A 16,172-nucleotide genomic window follows, 5' to 3' on the forward strand; every position below is an offset into this window, starting at 1 on the left:
TAGGTTTCTCTGTCCATGTACGCAGTTGCTGCATGGTGGAATTGTACCACGGTGTATTCCTTCCTCTGTGTACCCTGACATCTTCCCTGCAGGGTGTTCCCAATATGTGGTGCTGAGCTGTGTCTACAGCAGCTGGGTGTGTGACGGACTCCTTCTACTTTGCACATGCATGCTGAGCGATGTCTCCACCTGCATCATTCGTGACATCCTTGGTAGTCATAGTACTTGTGTGTGTGGACTATTGACATGACTTCATGTGGACATGTTTTCTTTTCTGCGCTATGCATGTGTATACTCCCAGCCTTGCACACATGTGGTACATGTACTGCGGGGTCTTTGTGCACCTGACTGACATATGTGGGCATTGGATCTGTGGCTACTCCACCCTTAGCGTTTCATGGGCACTGCTGTGAGTGTTAGGCACCCACCCCTCCTATGTCTGGGCACTGCTGGGAGGACTCTGCACACACCCCTCCTGACTCTGGGCACTGCTGGGAGTGATAGGCACCCACCCCTCCTGTCTCTGGGCACTGCTGGGAGTGATAGGCACCCACACCTCCTGTCTCTGGGCTCTGCTGGGAGGACTCTGCACACACCCCTCCTGTCTCTGGGCACTGCTGGGAGGACTCTGCACACACCCCTCCTGTCTCTGGGCACTGCTGGGAGGACTCTGCACACACCCCTCCTGTCTCTGGGCACTGCCGGGAGTGATAGGCACACACCCCTCCTGACTCTGGGCTCTGCTGGTAGGACTCTGCACACACCCCTCCTGTCTCTGGGCACTGCTGGGAGGACTCTGCACACATCCCTCCTGTCTCTGGGCACTGCTGGGAGGACTCTGCACACACCCCTCCTGTCTCTGGGCACTGCCAGGAGTGATAGGCACACACCCCTCCTGACTCTGGGCTCTGCTGGGAGGACTCTGCACACACCCCTCCTGTGTCTGGGCACTGCTGGGAGGACTCTGCACACACCCCTCCTGTGTCTGGGCACTGCTGGGAGTGATAGGCACCCACCCCTCCTGTCTCTGGGCACTGCTGGGAGGACTCTGCACACACCCCTCCAGTCTCTGGGCACTGCTGGGAGGACTATGCACACACCCCTCCTGTCTCTGGGCACTGCCGGGAGTGATAGGCACCCACCCCTCCTGACTCTGGGCTCTGCTGGGAGGACTCTGCACACACCCCTCCTGTCTCTGGGCACTGCTGGGAGGACTCTGCACACACCCCTCCTGTCTCTGGGCACTGCCGGGAGCGATAGGCCCACACCCCTCCTGACTCTGGGCTCTGCTGGGAGGACTCTGCACACACCCCTCCTGTGTCTGGGCACTGCTGGGAGGACTCTGCACACACTCCTCCTGTGTCTGGGCACTGCTGGGAGTGATAGGCACCCACCCCTCCTGTCTCTGGGCACTGCTGAGAGGACTCTGCACACACCCCTCCTGTCTCTGGGCACTGCTGGGAGGACTCTGCACACACCCCTCCTGTCTCTGGGCACTGCCGGGAGTGATAGGCACACACCCCTCCTGACTCTGGGCTCTGCTGGGAGGACTCTGCACACACCCCTCCTGTGTGTGGGCACTGCTGGGAGGACTCTGCACACACCCCTCCTGTCTCTGGGCACTGCTGGGAGGACTCTGCACACACCCCTCCTGTCTCTGGGCACTGCCGGGAGTGATAGGCACACACCCCTCCTGACTCTGGGCTCTGCTGGGAGGACTCTGCACATACCCCTCCTGTCTCTGGGCACTGCTGGGAGGACTCTGCACACACCCCTCCTGTCTCTGGGCACTGCTGGGAGGACTCTGCACACACCCCTCCTGTCTCTGGGCACTGCCGGGAGTGATAGGCACACACCCCTCCTGACTCTGGGCTCTGCTGGGAGGACTCTGCACACACCCCTCCTGTGTCTGGGCACTGCTGGGAGGACTCTGCACACACTCCTCCTGTGTCTGGGCACTGCTGGGAGTGATAGGCACCCACCCCTCCTGTCTCTGGGCACTGCTGGGAGGACTCTGCACACACCCCTCCTGTCTCTGGGCACTGCTGGGAGGACTCTGCACACACCCCTCCTGTCTCTGGGCACTGCCGGGAGTGATAGGCACCCACCCCTCCTGACTCTGGGCTCTGCTGGGAGGACTCTGCACACACCCCTCCTGTCTCTGGGCACTGCCGGGAGTGATAGGCACACACCCCTCCTGACTCTGGGCTCTGCTGGGAGGACTCTGCACATACCCCTCCTGTCTCTGGGCACTGCTGGGAGGACTCTGCACACACCCCTCCTGTCTCTGGGCACTGCTGGGAGGACTCTGCACACACCCCTCCTGTCTCTGGGCACTGCCGGGAGTGATAGGCACACACCCCTCCTGACTCTGGGCTCTGCTGGGAGGACTCTGCACACACCCCTCCTGTGTCTGGGCACTGCTGGGAGGACTCTGCACACACTCCTCCTGTGTCTGGGCACTGCTGGGAGTGATAGGCACCCACCCCTCCTGTCTCTGGGCACTGCTGGGAGGACTCTGCACACACCCCTCCTGTCTCTGGGCACTGCTGGGAGGACTCTGCACACACCCCTCCTGTCTCTGGGCACTGCCGGGAGTGATAGGCACCCACCCCTCCTGACTCTGGGCTCTGCTGGGATGACTCTGCACACACCCCTCCTGTCTCTGGGCACTGCTGGGAGGACTCTGCACACACCCCTCCTGTCTTTGGGCACTGCTGGGAGGACTCTGCACACACCCCTCCTGTCTCTGGGCACTGCTGGGAGGACTCTGCACACACCCCTCCTGTCTCTGGGCACTGCCGGGAGTGATAGGCACACACCCCTCCTGTGTCTGGGCACTGCTGGGAGTGATAGGCACCCACCCCTCCTGTCTCTGGGCACTGCTGGGAGGACTCTGCACACACCCCTCCTGTCTCTGGGCACTGCTGTGAGGACTCTGCACACACCCCTCCTGTCTCTGGGCACTGCCGGGAGTGATAGGCACACACCCCTCCTGACTCTGGGCTCTGCTGGGAGGACTCTGCACACACCCCTCCTGTGTCTGGGCACTGCTGGGAGGACTCTGCACACACCCCTCCTGTGTCTGGGCACTGCTGGGAGTGATAGGCACCCACCCCTCCTGTCTCTGGGCACTGCTGGGAGGACTCTGCACCCACCCCTCCTGTCTCTGGGCTCTGCTGGGAGGACTCTGCACACACCCCTCCTGACTCTGGGCACTGCTGGGAGTGATAGGCACCCACCCCTCCTGTCTCTGGGCACTGCTGGGAGGACTCTGCACACACCCCTTCTGTCTCTGGGCACTGCCGGGAGTGATAGGCACACACCCCTCCTGACTCTGGGCTCTGCTGGGAGGACTCTGCACACACTCCTCCTGTGTCTGGGCACTGCTGGGAGGACTCTGCACACACCCCTCCTGTGTCTGGGCACTGCTGGGAGTGATAGGCACCCACCCCTCCTGTCTCTGGGCAATGCTGGGAGGACTCTGCACCTACCCCTCCTGTTTCTGGGCTCTGCTGGGAGGACTCTGCACACACCCCTCCTGACTCTGGGCACTGCTGGGAGTGATAGGCACCCACCCCTCCTATGTCTGGGCACTGCTGGGAGGACTCTGCACACACCCCTCCTGTGTCTGGGCTCTGCTGGGAGGACTCTGCACACACCCCTCCTGCCTCTGGCACTGCTGGGAGTGATAGGAACACACCCCTCCTATTTAACAATCTGTACGCTTAGTACATACACGTGTGTGGGTTCGCTCTATGGGGGTACGGTTCGTACTTACACTGTTGGGCTGGGAGTCGGCTCCATACGTACGCGGGTGGGGTGCGGGTCGTACTTACACTGTTGGGGTGGGAGTACGCTCCATACGTACGCGGGTGGGGTACGGGTTGTACTTACACTGTTGGGGTGGGAGTATGCTCCATACGTACGCGGGTGGGGTACGGGTCGTACTTACACTGTTGGGGTGGGAGTACGCTCCATACGTACGTGGGTGGGGTACGGGTCGTACTTACACTGTTGGGGTGGGAGTACGCTTCATACGTACGCGGGTGGGGTACGGGTCGTACTTACACTGTTGGGGTGGGAGTACGCTCCATACGTACGCGGGTGGGGTACGGGTCATACTTACACTGTTGGGGTGGTGGTACGGTACGTACATGCACTGTTGGGGTTGGGGTACCCTCCATGCATACGAGGTGGGGGTACGGGTCGTACTTACACTGTTGGGGTGGAACTTATATGTACGCGGGTGAGGGTACGGGTCGTACTTACACTGTTGGGGTGGGGATACGCTCCATACGTACGCGGGTGGGGGGACGTGTCGTACTAACACTGTTGGCATGGGGGGTACGCTCCATGCATACGAGGTGGGGGTACGTGTCGTACATACATGGTTGGGGTGGGGGTACGCTCCATGCGTCCACGTGTGAGGGTACGGGTCGTACTTACTGTTAGACCCGGCCCTCGTAACATAGCTAGACCTGACCCCTGCACCTCACACCAGCCCCAAAACCCACGGCCTAGCCGATCCTTCCCACCAGAACTCGCACACACCCAACCCGGACTTCCCCGTCTGTGGCCTTCTGCCCTTCGGCCACACCGGGCCCGCGTGCCCACTTCATGCAACAAGATGGCCGCCTGGCCCCAGCGCGACCCTGGCCTAGAGGCGCCACTCCGGCTGGAGGACATCACGCTCCCCTTGGGATGAGAGAGGGAGGAGCAGTTTCTATCACACCTCTGCGCTTCCCTGGGACGGTGGGTTTCGATCGACCTGCCGGCCTCCCCGAGGGCTGGCTCCACGCCTGCTGGGTGTCTGGGACTCCTCCCGAACCGGCCCTGAACGGATCAAAAGACAATGGCAGGAAACCCCCAACAAGCGACCCCCAGGTGACAAGACCCCTGCCTGCACAGGCTCCGGACATCAAAGAGGGGTCGCCCTATAACAAGGAGTGCTCTGGGACTGTCCGCCAGATTCGCCTTGGAACACCTGAGCCCTGCTGAGTGACTCGCGGCTCCCTGAAGAACGTAAGACCTCCGAACTTGTGCTTGAGCCCTGCTGAGTGACTCGCGGCTCCTCGAAGATCGTAAGACCACCGAACTTGTAACCGAGCCCTGCTGAGTGACTCGCGGCTCCCACAGACTCTCTTGGTCCCGCCGGACCCCACGACGACAACCGTATCCCCCAGCTCGAGGATTGTGAGCTGTGCGACGGGTACGCTCCTGCATTTGATCCACATCCCCCAAAGACTGTCCCGCTACCTCCTACTCCCCTCCAAGACTTTGAGAGCCCACGCTCTGCTTGTATATATTTGCCGTGCTGATCATAAAAGATCCTACTACTCCAATCTGATAAAGATTTGCTCGTAAGAACTCCTTGTGTGGTGTCTCTCTGTCGTGTGGTGCCGAGGGTGCGATCCTAGATACGAGGTTCCTCCCCTGAGGAGTCTCCCGCCAGTGCCCGGCTACGATACCTCGAGGGTGGGTCTCAGGGCAGTCAGGGCCCCCTCCGGGCCCCTCTGAGGTCGCCATCTAACATTGGTGGCAAGCGACGGGATTCGGGTCCATAATCTAGAGATCGTACCGTGAACGGCTGACGCACTACCGACAAAGATGGCAGAAGGAAACGCCGGGGTTCTCATAGAAGACGACGCCAGTACCGTGTTCCAGGTGGAACAGCTGGAAGAGTACACTCACAAAGAACTAAAACAATTCTGTAAGGAACTCAGAATCGCTACCACTGGTCTCAACACCAAAGAAGATATGCAAAAGGCACTGAAAGCTTGGGTAGATTCTGGAGCCTCCCGGCCAGAAGGAGCGGGGGAGCCCCACGACGAAGCTGGACCCTCCCAAGGAGAACGCAGCAGCCATCAGGTGCGAGGCTTCGTACCAGACGGGGGCCTATCCCCGGAGGAACTCGCAGACAGAGAAAAAAGTCGCCATCACGAGCTCGAATTAGCCAAACTCAAAATCGAGGGCGAGCTGAAATTAGCCGAGAAAAAGCTAGCAGTAGAACAATTGCGAGTACAAGGAGAACTAGAAGAGAAGAAACTCCAACGAGAACACGAGGGAAAGAGACTTCAACTGGAACATGAACGCAGCCTGAAGGAAATAGAACTGAAAGCGAGAAGCGAAGAAACGCGGCCCCCGGGGAACCGGGACGCGGCCGCCCCAACGGAACAGAAGGTCCACATCCCCAAGGATGTGGTCAAAGAATATTACAAAAATGATGACATTCAGCAGTGGTTCCGGGCCTACGAGGTCGCCATGACCTCCCATCGGGTCCCACAGAAGGATTGGGGGGCTGGGTTGTGGGAACGATTCCTGAGCGAAGGGAGAGACACCCTGCTCGACCTACCCACCTCCATGCAAACATCCTATGAACACATGAAAGCGGCCCTCCTCACAAGGTACGGCCTCACCCCGGAGATGTATCGCCAGCGGTTCCGGGACTGCAGGAAGATCCCGGGTACCACCTGGGTGGAATATGTGAATTTCTTCAGCCGCGCCTTCGATGGATGGATCAAGGGCAGCAAGGTAACCACCCTGGAAGAACTAACAGACCTTATGCTGTGGGAACACCTGGCGGCCAACTGCTTTGTGGAACTCCGCCAGCATCTGCTTGATAGCAAGCTCACGGACCCAAGAAAGCTGGCTGTCGAGGCGGATCGCTGGACCAACACCCGGGTCTCCCGGGGCCCTGTAGGAGAGTACCCCCGAGCCAGTCAGGGACCACCCCGCCAGAGAGGGGGGGAAACCAGGGAGGGCAGAGAGAGTCCCAGGCTAGTCCCCCGAAGTCCCAACCTCCACCTTTCCCGGCACCCCCACCAGCTGTATCCGGCCCCCCCCTTAGACGGGGGCACCGGGTAACCATCACTTGTTTCCGTTGCCAGAAGCCCGGGCATTACGCCAACGACCCTGAATGCCCCATGGCCCCACGCACCACCCAGGCAGCACCCCCTGCTAGACAGATAGCCAATGTAGCCCTGGGGGAGGAGGTTGAGGAGGCCGAGGAGTGGGAACCCGCCGCTATGGCCCTAGTGTCCTTAGGAGATAGAGAGATGGTCCCTGGGAGCCTCCTGCCCTCTAACACAAAGAAATATGGGCAGCTAGTCACGATCAATCAATGGCCACCAAGTAGAAGCCCTCCGTGACACCGGGGCCAGCATCACCGGTGTCCTTAGCCATTTAGTACACGAAGACCAGGTCCTCCCCAACGTCTTTTGTCCTGTCATTTCAGCCGACAACACAGAAAGCCTATGTAAGGTAGCCCTGGTGCCCTTTGAGTGGGGAGGGGTGGTCGGTAAACTGAAGGTTGCAGTGAAAACCTCCCAACCCGTCGACTGTCTCCTGGGGAACGACCTGGAAAGTTCCCCCTGGGGACAAGTTGAGCGCAAGACCCATCTAGGGATGATGGGCCTCCCTGAGTGGGTGTGCGCCACCACTCGATCCATGGCGGCTCGACTGAGGGAAGTCGACGACACCCCGAACCCTGAAGATAGGATGGTCCCAGCCGAGGGTCCCCCCATGTCCCCACCAGAAGAGTCGATCACCAGTGACGAACCCCCGCCTTCCGACTGCACCCCAGTCACCGAGTTCGGCGATCTGCCCGAATTAGCCCAGTGGCGCCACGAGGGGGGCCCCTCCCGAGAAGAGCTCTGCCGAGAGCAGGCTACCTGTCCCTCCCTGGACGGGCCCCGGCAACAGGCAGAGGCCCAGGCCGCAGGCGACCAGACGGGGACGCACCGGGTGTATTGGGAGAATGACCTTCTGTACAGCGAACAGAAGTCGGTGGAGCTAGGGTCCGGCCGGGTGCTGGTGGTACCCCTACGCTTCCGAAACCTCCTCCTGGGCTTGGCCCACGATGTCCCCCTCGCAGGCCACTTGGGCCAGGACAAAACGTACAGTCACCTCGTGACCCACTTCTACTGGCCCAGAATGAAAGCAGATGTAGGAGCCCACTGCAAGTCCTGTCCCACGTGCCAGGCCAGTGGAAAGAGCGGAGGGAAGAGCAGGGCTCCCCTCCAACCCTTCCCTGTCGTCAGTACCCCTTTTGAGCGGGTCGGGATCGACATTGTAGGGCCCCTGGACCCCCCAACTTCCCAAGGGCACCGGTTCATCCTCGTCCTGGTGGACCATGCCACCCGTTACCCTGAGGCCATCCCCCTGCGCACCGTCACGGCCCCCGTGGTGGGCCGGGCGTTGATGGGAATCTTCTCCCGCATGGGTTTCCCCCGCGAGGTCGTGAGCGATCGCGGTACCAACTTTATCTCCCGGTACATGAAGTCCTTATGGCAACAATGCGGGGTGTCCTATAAGTTCACCACCCCGTACCACCCCCAAGGAAACGGCCTGGTAGAGCGGTTTAACCGAACTCTGAAGGGGATGATCGCGGGCCTGAAAGAGCCCCTCCGGCGTAAGTGGGACATCCTGCTCCCCTGCCTCCTATTCGCATACCGCGAAGTTCCCCAGAAATCCTTGGGGTTCAGCCCCTTTGAATTACTCTACGTGCACCCCGTTAGGGGGCCCCTCAGCCTGGTCAAGGAAGGCTGGGAGGCGGCGCCTCGAGGCCCCCCCCGAGATGTGTTCCGTTACGTCCTGACCCTCCGAAATCAGACTAGAAGGTTCCGAGAGATGGCCGAGGCCAACCTGGAGGCGAGTCAGGAGGAGATGAAGCGCTGGTACGACCAGAACGCCATTCTGGTCGAGTTTCAGCCGGGCCAGCAGGTATGGGTCATGGCCCCCGTGAAACCCTGCGCCCTCCAGGATAAATGGACCGGGCCCTTCAAAGTGGTTGAGCGGAAGAGCCAGGTCACGTACTTGGTGGACGTCCAGTCCCCCCGGGACCCCCTCCGGGTCCTCCACGTGAACCGCCTCAAGCCCCACTTTGTGCGAACGGAGCTGAGCCTCCTGCTGGCCACTGATGATGGGTCCGAGGAGGAGTCAGATCCTCTCACCGATCTCCTGTGCACCAAAGAGAAGGACGGCTCCGTAGAGGGAGTGAACCTCTCCCCGTCTCTCACTCCCCAGCAGCGTGAGGATTGCCGCCAGCTCCTAGGGCAGTTTCCGGACCTTTTCTCCCTGGTCCCCAAGGTCACCGACTGGTGTGTCCATGATGTGGATACCGGGGACAGCCCACCAGTGAGACACCGAGCCTACCGAGTCCCTGATCGGGTCCGGTCCTGTATCCAAGCCGAAGTCTCGAAAATGTTGACCCTCGGCGTGATCGAACCCTCGGACAGCCCCTGGGCCAGCCCCGTGGTCCTGGTCCCAAAAGCAGCTGCCCCCGGGGTCGCACCAGAACTCCGCTTCTGCGTGGACTACCGGGGACTCAATGAAGTCACCCGAGCCGATGCCCACCCCATTCCCCGAGCCGACGAGCTCATTGACCGGCTCGGGGCTGCTCGGTTTCTCAGCACCTTCGATCTCACCTGCGGCTACTGGCAAATTGCGCTCACAGAAGGAGCCAAGGAGCGGTCCACCTTCTCCACCCCGGATGGGCACTATCGCTTTCGCGTGATGCCCTTCGGGATGAAAAATGCCCCGGCCACCTTTCAGCGACTGGTAAATAGAGTCCTGGCCGGGCTGGAAAAATTCAGTGCCGCATATCTCGACGATATCGCAGTTTTTAGCTCTGAGTGGAGTGAGCACCTCCAGCACCTTCGGAGGGTGCTGACCGCCCTGCGCCAGGCAGGCCTCACCGTGAAAGCCAGCAAGTGCCAGATTGGGCAAGGTTCGGTAACCTACCTGGGGCACCAGGTCGGAAGCGGGCAGGTCGCCCCTCTACAGCCCAAAATCGACGCCATCCTAGCCTGGGAACCCCCCACTACCCAAACGGAGGTCCGAGCCTTTCTGGGCCTCACGGGCTACTACCGGAGGTTCATCCGGAATTACAGCAGCCTGGTCGGTCCCCTCACGGGACTCACGTCCAAAAAGCAGCCCAAGAAGGTGCAATGGTCCCCTGCCTGCCAAGAGGCGTTCGAAGCCCTGAAAGCGGCAATGTGTACTGCCCCCGTCCTCCAGGCCCCCGACTACTCCAAAGAATTTGTGGTACAAACTGATGCCTCCGAGCATGGCATTGGGGCAGTCCTCTCCCAGGTGAATGACCAAGGCCTAGACCAGCCCGTAGCCTTCCTCAGCCGAAGGCTATTGCCCAGGGAACAGAGATGGAGCACCATCGAGCGAGAGGCATTCGCCGTAGTCTGAGCCCTCAAGAAACTACGCCCTTACCTGTTCGGCACCCATTTCAAGGTCCAAACCGACCATCGCCCCTTGCGATGGCTCATGCAGATGCGAGGAGAAAACCCCAAGCTACTGCGGTGGTCAATCTCCCTCCAGGGGATGGATTTCACCGTGGAACATCGCCCTGGGACTGACCACGCCAACGCCGATGGCCTCTCCCGGTTCTTCTGCCTCAGCGAAGAGAACCCCCAAGAAGATGGGTAGTTCTCTCCGGCTTTCAGCTGGGGGGGACGCATGTTAGACCCGGCCCTCGTAACATAGCTAGACCTGACCCCTGCACCTCACACCAGCCCCCAAACCCACGGCCTAGCCGATCCTTCCCACCAGAACTCGCACGCACCCAACCCGGACTTCCCCGTCCGTGGCCTTCTGCCCTTCGGCCACACCGGGCCCGCGTGCCCACTTCATGCAACAAGATGGCCTCCCGGCCCCAGCGCGACCCTGGCCTAGAGGCGCCACTCCGGCTGGAGGACATCACGCTCCCCTTGGGATGAGAGAGGGAGGAGCAGTTTCTATCACACCTCTGCGCTTCCCTGGTACGGTGGGTTTCGATCGACCTGCCGGCCTCCCCGAGGGCTGGCTTCACGTCTGCTGGGTGTCTGGGACTCCTCCCGAACCGGCCATGAACGGATCAAAAGACAATGGCAGGAAACCCCCAACAAGCGACCCCCAGGTGACAAGACCCCTGCCTGCACAGGCTCCGGACATCAAAGAGGGGTCGCCCTATAACAAGGAGTGCTCTGGGACTGTCCGGCAGATTCGCCTTGGAACACCTGAGCCCTGCTGAGTGACTCGCGGCTCCCTGAAGATCGTAAGACCTCCGAACTTGTGCTTGAGCCCTGCTGAGTGACTCGCGGCTCCCTGAAGATCGTAAGACCTCCGAACGTGTGCTTGAGCCCTGCTGAGTGACTCGCGGCTCCCTGAAGATTGTAAGACCCCCGAGCGTGTGCTTGAGCCTTGCTGAGTGACTCGCGGCTCCTCGAAGATCGTAAGACCACCGAACTTGTAACCGAGCCCTGCTGAGTGACTCGCGGCTCCCACAGACTCTCTTGGTCACGCCGGACCCCACGACGACAACCGTATCCCCCAGCTCGAGGATTGTGAGCTGTGCGACGGGTACGCTCCTGCATTTGATCCACATCCCCCAAAGACTGTCCCGCTACCTCCTACTCCCCTCCAAGACTTTGAGAGCCCACGCTCTGCTTGTATATATTTGCCGTGCTGATCATAAAAGATCCTACTACTCCAATCTGATAAAGATTTGCTCGTAAGAACTCCTCGTGTGGTGTCTCTCTGTCGTGTGGTGCCGAGGGTGCGATCCTAGATACGAGGTTCCTCCCCTGAGGAGTCTCCTGCCAGTGCCCGGCTACGATACCTCGAGGGTGGGTCTCAGGGCAGTCAGGGCCCCCTCCGGGCCCCTCTGAGGTCGCCTTCTAACACTTACACTGTTGGGGTGGGGGTTCGCTCCATACGTCCGCAGGTGAGGGTACGGGTCGTACTTACACTGTTGGCATGGGGGGTATGCTCCTTGCATATGCGGGTGGAGGTACGTGTCGTACTTACACTGTTGGCATGGGGGGTACGCTCCATGCATACGCGGGTGGAGGTACGTGTCGTACTTACACTGTTGGCATGGGGGTACGCTCCATGCATACGCGGGTGGAGGTACGTGTCGTACTTACACTGTTGGGGTGGGAGTCGGCTTCATACGTACGTGGGTGGGGTACGGGTCGTTGTTACACTGTTGGCATGGGGGGTACGCTCCATGCATACGCGGGTGGAGGTACGTGTCGTACTTACACTGTTGGCATGGGGGGTAAGCTCCTTGCATATGCGGGTGGGGGTACGTGTCGTACTTACACTGTTGGCATGGGGGGTACGCTCCTTGCATACACGGGTGGGGGTACGTGTCGTACTCACACTGTTGGGGGTACGCTCCATGCATACGGGGTGGGGGTACGGTCCGTACATATCCGTCCCCACGCTATGTGATGCTTGTGCGGCCCGTACCCAGGCCTTTGCCACGTGGGTACGAGCCGTCCCGCCATTGTTGGGGTGACGCAGGTGTGGGCGTGGTACGACTCGTACCCACGCTCTTAAGGCGTGGGTACGGGACGTACCTGTCTGGTTGTGTTGCCGGTTCGCGTCGTCATGAACTTCCGTTGTGGCGGTCGCTGGCTTAGCTGGACACGCCCCCACCCCCTCGTAGTGACCAGGCCCTGAGGGTCAGGTATGTCCAGGGCATGTGTGCTGTGTGACTATGGTGGGGGTTTTGTGGCCTGCCTCTGGTCCTGCCCCCCCCCTTTCCCCCCTCCCTTTGTTGTTCTGACCTTCTGCGGCGTCTGCGTCGTAACCTGTAGAGGAGGTGGACTGCTATGAGGGCCGGGATGACACGTAGGTTCGGGTCCATGCCTGTCCGTCGCGTATGGGTACTCCTTGTTCGCGTCGTCCTGTCTGTCCGTCGCGTACTGGTACTCCTTGTTCGCGTCGTCCTGATTTCCCGGCAGTTTTTGGCTGCCGGAAAATATTCACCATGCGGGATGACGTCGGTGCGAATCGTGATTCCTGGTTCGTGAATGGCAGGCCGCGAGCGTCCCGACGTCAGCTCGGCGCTTTCCCGGATCGCATTTGTATGTTTATTTTCGTCGGTCGGGGTTTTGTACGATTCGTACGGAAATGGTGTTTCCGTGTGAATCGTAATTCCATGTTGGTAGATTTTGACGACCGGGTACGCGTCGGACGGAGAATTTGCTCCGTCCGACGGTTTGTACCCGGTTTTTACAGGATCGTAATTGGCACCAAAATGATAATGTAGCAAATTTGCAGCAGCATAGGAAACTTGCTTATTATGATGCTGATTACTATAATGACCCCACAAAAGGGTACAGATGTGCACCTAGTTGCAGGGTGAAACTAGACTTCATTCAAAGAACATGGTCAGCACAGGGAAAAGGCATATCAGTACAGTGAAGAATATGGAAAGATGATGGTGCTTCAAACTAGAGAAATACTCCCTATGATAGTAATGCATCAGTAGTCATTGAAAATACTGTACTAGTTCTCAAGGCGAAGAAAATCACCAATTGGTTGCTTTATCAAAATATCTAGGCTGAAGATTAAAGGATGGTAGGAGTAGAGTGCCAGCTATCTAGGAAATAAACCTAATTGGAGGTCTTGAACGTGGAGGAATCCTCATTGTTGAAAACCCCAATAACGGTGTGCAAGACTACTGACGTTATCCAGAGGTTGCCTAGTAATATTTTATAAAGGGTTTCAGTTCCTTGATTGTGCCAGTTTTTTTGAATTATCAGAAAGCATTTTGGGATGAAATTAACATTGCTATATTCGTGAGAAAAGGAAACCCAACTTGGCTTGGGGATTTTATTTGCGGCATCATTTCCAAATTCTGACACTCTGATATCTTTCATAATATTAGCAAAGGCTTTCTGTAAGGTTATTTGCACGTAGGTCTCGCCATGCTCCATGTATGTATTCCCAACATGGATACAAAACTAGATATTAACAATTACACCTTTTGGGTCTGTGGCTGTCAAGAGCAGGACACTCCTGTCATCCTAATGGATCTCAGAGAAGGGTGAACAAACTCTAGGATACCACAGGCACTTCTTAGGGAGCTCTCTGCTTGCATCATCATCATGGTTTCTATCTTTGAGACTATTCTGACAACTGAAGATGCTAGACAGTGCTGCACTAGTTCACCTTTGATATTTGCTGTCTACTTCAAGCATTATCAAAGGCATTTGTTGAAATGATATATTCCTAACGGTGGTCCTTCATTTAGATTAAGAACAAACCTATGCCAATGAGGATGATGGCAGCAATGACAAATAGTGGTTTTTGGAACTGATATTTCAGCTATTGGCATTAAGACTGCAGTGCTTGGCCTATATATGGATTCCATTTAAATGCTAGCAAAATCTACATTATTCATGGCCTGTCAAGGAGACAGTGTATCTAAGGGTTTGTATGACAGTGGATGTGGGAAAAGTGTTATGCTTAATTTTGAACCCTTGTTTAAGCAGTGGATCTGAAATGGAGATTGTTTCCAGTTTTTATCTAATTGCAAATGAGTCTTTAAACTAACGCTGCAGATGCTCGCTAAAGGTGCACTGAAGAAAGTTGGCCAAGTGTAAGACACTTGCTGCGTTGCATGATATAAAATACGTGAACATGGCAAATAATCTGTTAAATTACAAAATGCACAATGTATTCACTAATATGTGGGATTCTTCTCTGTTACAAAAATTTCAGGATCCCATGTGCAGGCTGGGGCTGCATTCAGGTATCGTTTAGATTGTCCTATCCAGTCAAAACGACAAGCCTTGCTTGTTGAAGGAGATCCAATGAATCGTCAGAATCTCTATTTTGGGGTGGAGGGATATTGAGGATACGGCACCTATTCGTCTAATGGTATTGCTTTAGGGCAAAAAAAGGTGCATCATGACCCATGCATAATAAAGCATCTTTTCGGCTGCTCAATGAATGACATAGCATATAAAAAAGCAGCACAGGTCGATAACAATTATTTTGGATATTTTTGCAGCTACATTGATGGAAGGTATTGACTTGGAGCAATTTTGTGAATCCAGACAGGCGTAAATGCAGGTGTTTTGGGTTGCAAACATAGGTTTATGGCCATATATAGCTTTGTGAAGGATCACTGACAGAATATTGAGGAGGAGAATATCGACCTGCCAAAATATCGAGGAAAAAATATAGAATGCCAAAATATCGAATCCCTATCTACAAACAGGTAAGTACAACAATATTGAATCCAAAATATTGTTGTAAAAAATATAGTTGGTCAAAATATCGAAATTTTTAAATGTCTTAAAATTAATGTGAAATTAATGAAACAATAAATATAATTAAGTAAAACATACTTAAAAATACTTAAATAACTTTACAATTAATAAATAATTAATGTAAGTAAAAAAAAATGTTTTAATACATATATATATTAACGTAATATTAATAAAAAATATTAAATATTTTTAGCGTAGGATAGCGGGGGTAAAATTTACTATTACCACTCCAGAGAGTGCAACAGTAGGGAAAGCATTGGATAGCGGGATGGTAAAAATTACTATTCCCACTCCAGAGAGTGCAACAATAGGGAAAGCGGTGGATAGCGGGAGGGTAAAAATTACTATTCCCACTCCAGAGAGTGCAACAGTAGGGAAAGCGCTGGATAGCGGGAGGGTAAAAATTACTATTCCCACTCCAGAGAGTGCAACAGTAGGGAAAGCATTGGATAGCGTAGGGGTAAAAATTACTATTCCCACTCCACAGAGTGCAACAGTAGGGAAAGCGTTGCAAAGCGTATGGTTAAAAATTACTATTCCCACTCCAGAGAGTGCAACAGTAGGGAAAGCGTTGGATAGCGGGAGGGTAAAATTTACTATTCCCACGCCAGTGAGTGCAACAGTAGGGAAAGTGTTGGATGGCGTAGGGATAAAAATTACTATTCCCACTCCAAAGAGTGCAACAGTAGGGAAAGCGTTGGATAGAGTAGGGGTAAAAATTACTATTCCCACTCCAAAGAGTGCAGCAGTAGGGAAAGCGTTGGATAGCGTAGGGGTAAAAATTACTATTCCCACTCCAGAGAGTGCAACAGTAGGGAAAGTGTTGGATACCGGGAGGGCAAAATTTACAATTCCCACTCCAGTGAGTGCAACAGTAGGGAAAACGTCAGATGGCGTAGGGGTAAAATTACTATTCCCACCCCAAAGAGTGCCACAGTAGGGAAAGCGTTGGAAAGCGTAGGGGTAAAAATTACTATTCCCACTCCAGAGAGTGCAACAGTAGGAAAAGCGTTGGATAGCGGGAGGGTAAAATTTACTATTCCCACTCCAGTGAGTGCAACAGTAGGGAAAGCATTGGGTAGCATAGGGGTCAAAATTACTATTCCC

Source organism: Triturus cristatus, chromosome 1_2, assembly GCF_964204655.1.
Source record: "Triturus cristatus chromosome 1_2, aTriCri1.1, whole genome shotgun sequence".
NCBI lineage: Eukaryota > Metazoa > Chordata > Amphibia > Caudata > Salamandridae > Triturus > Triturus cristatus.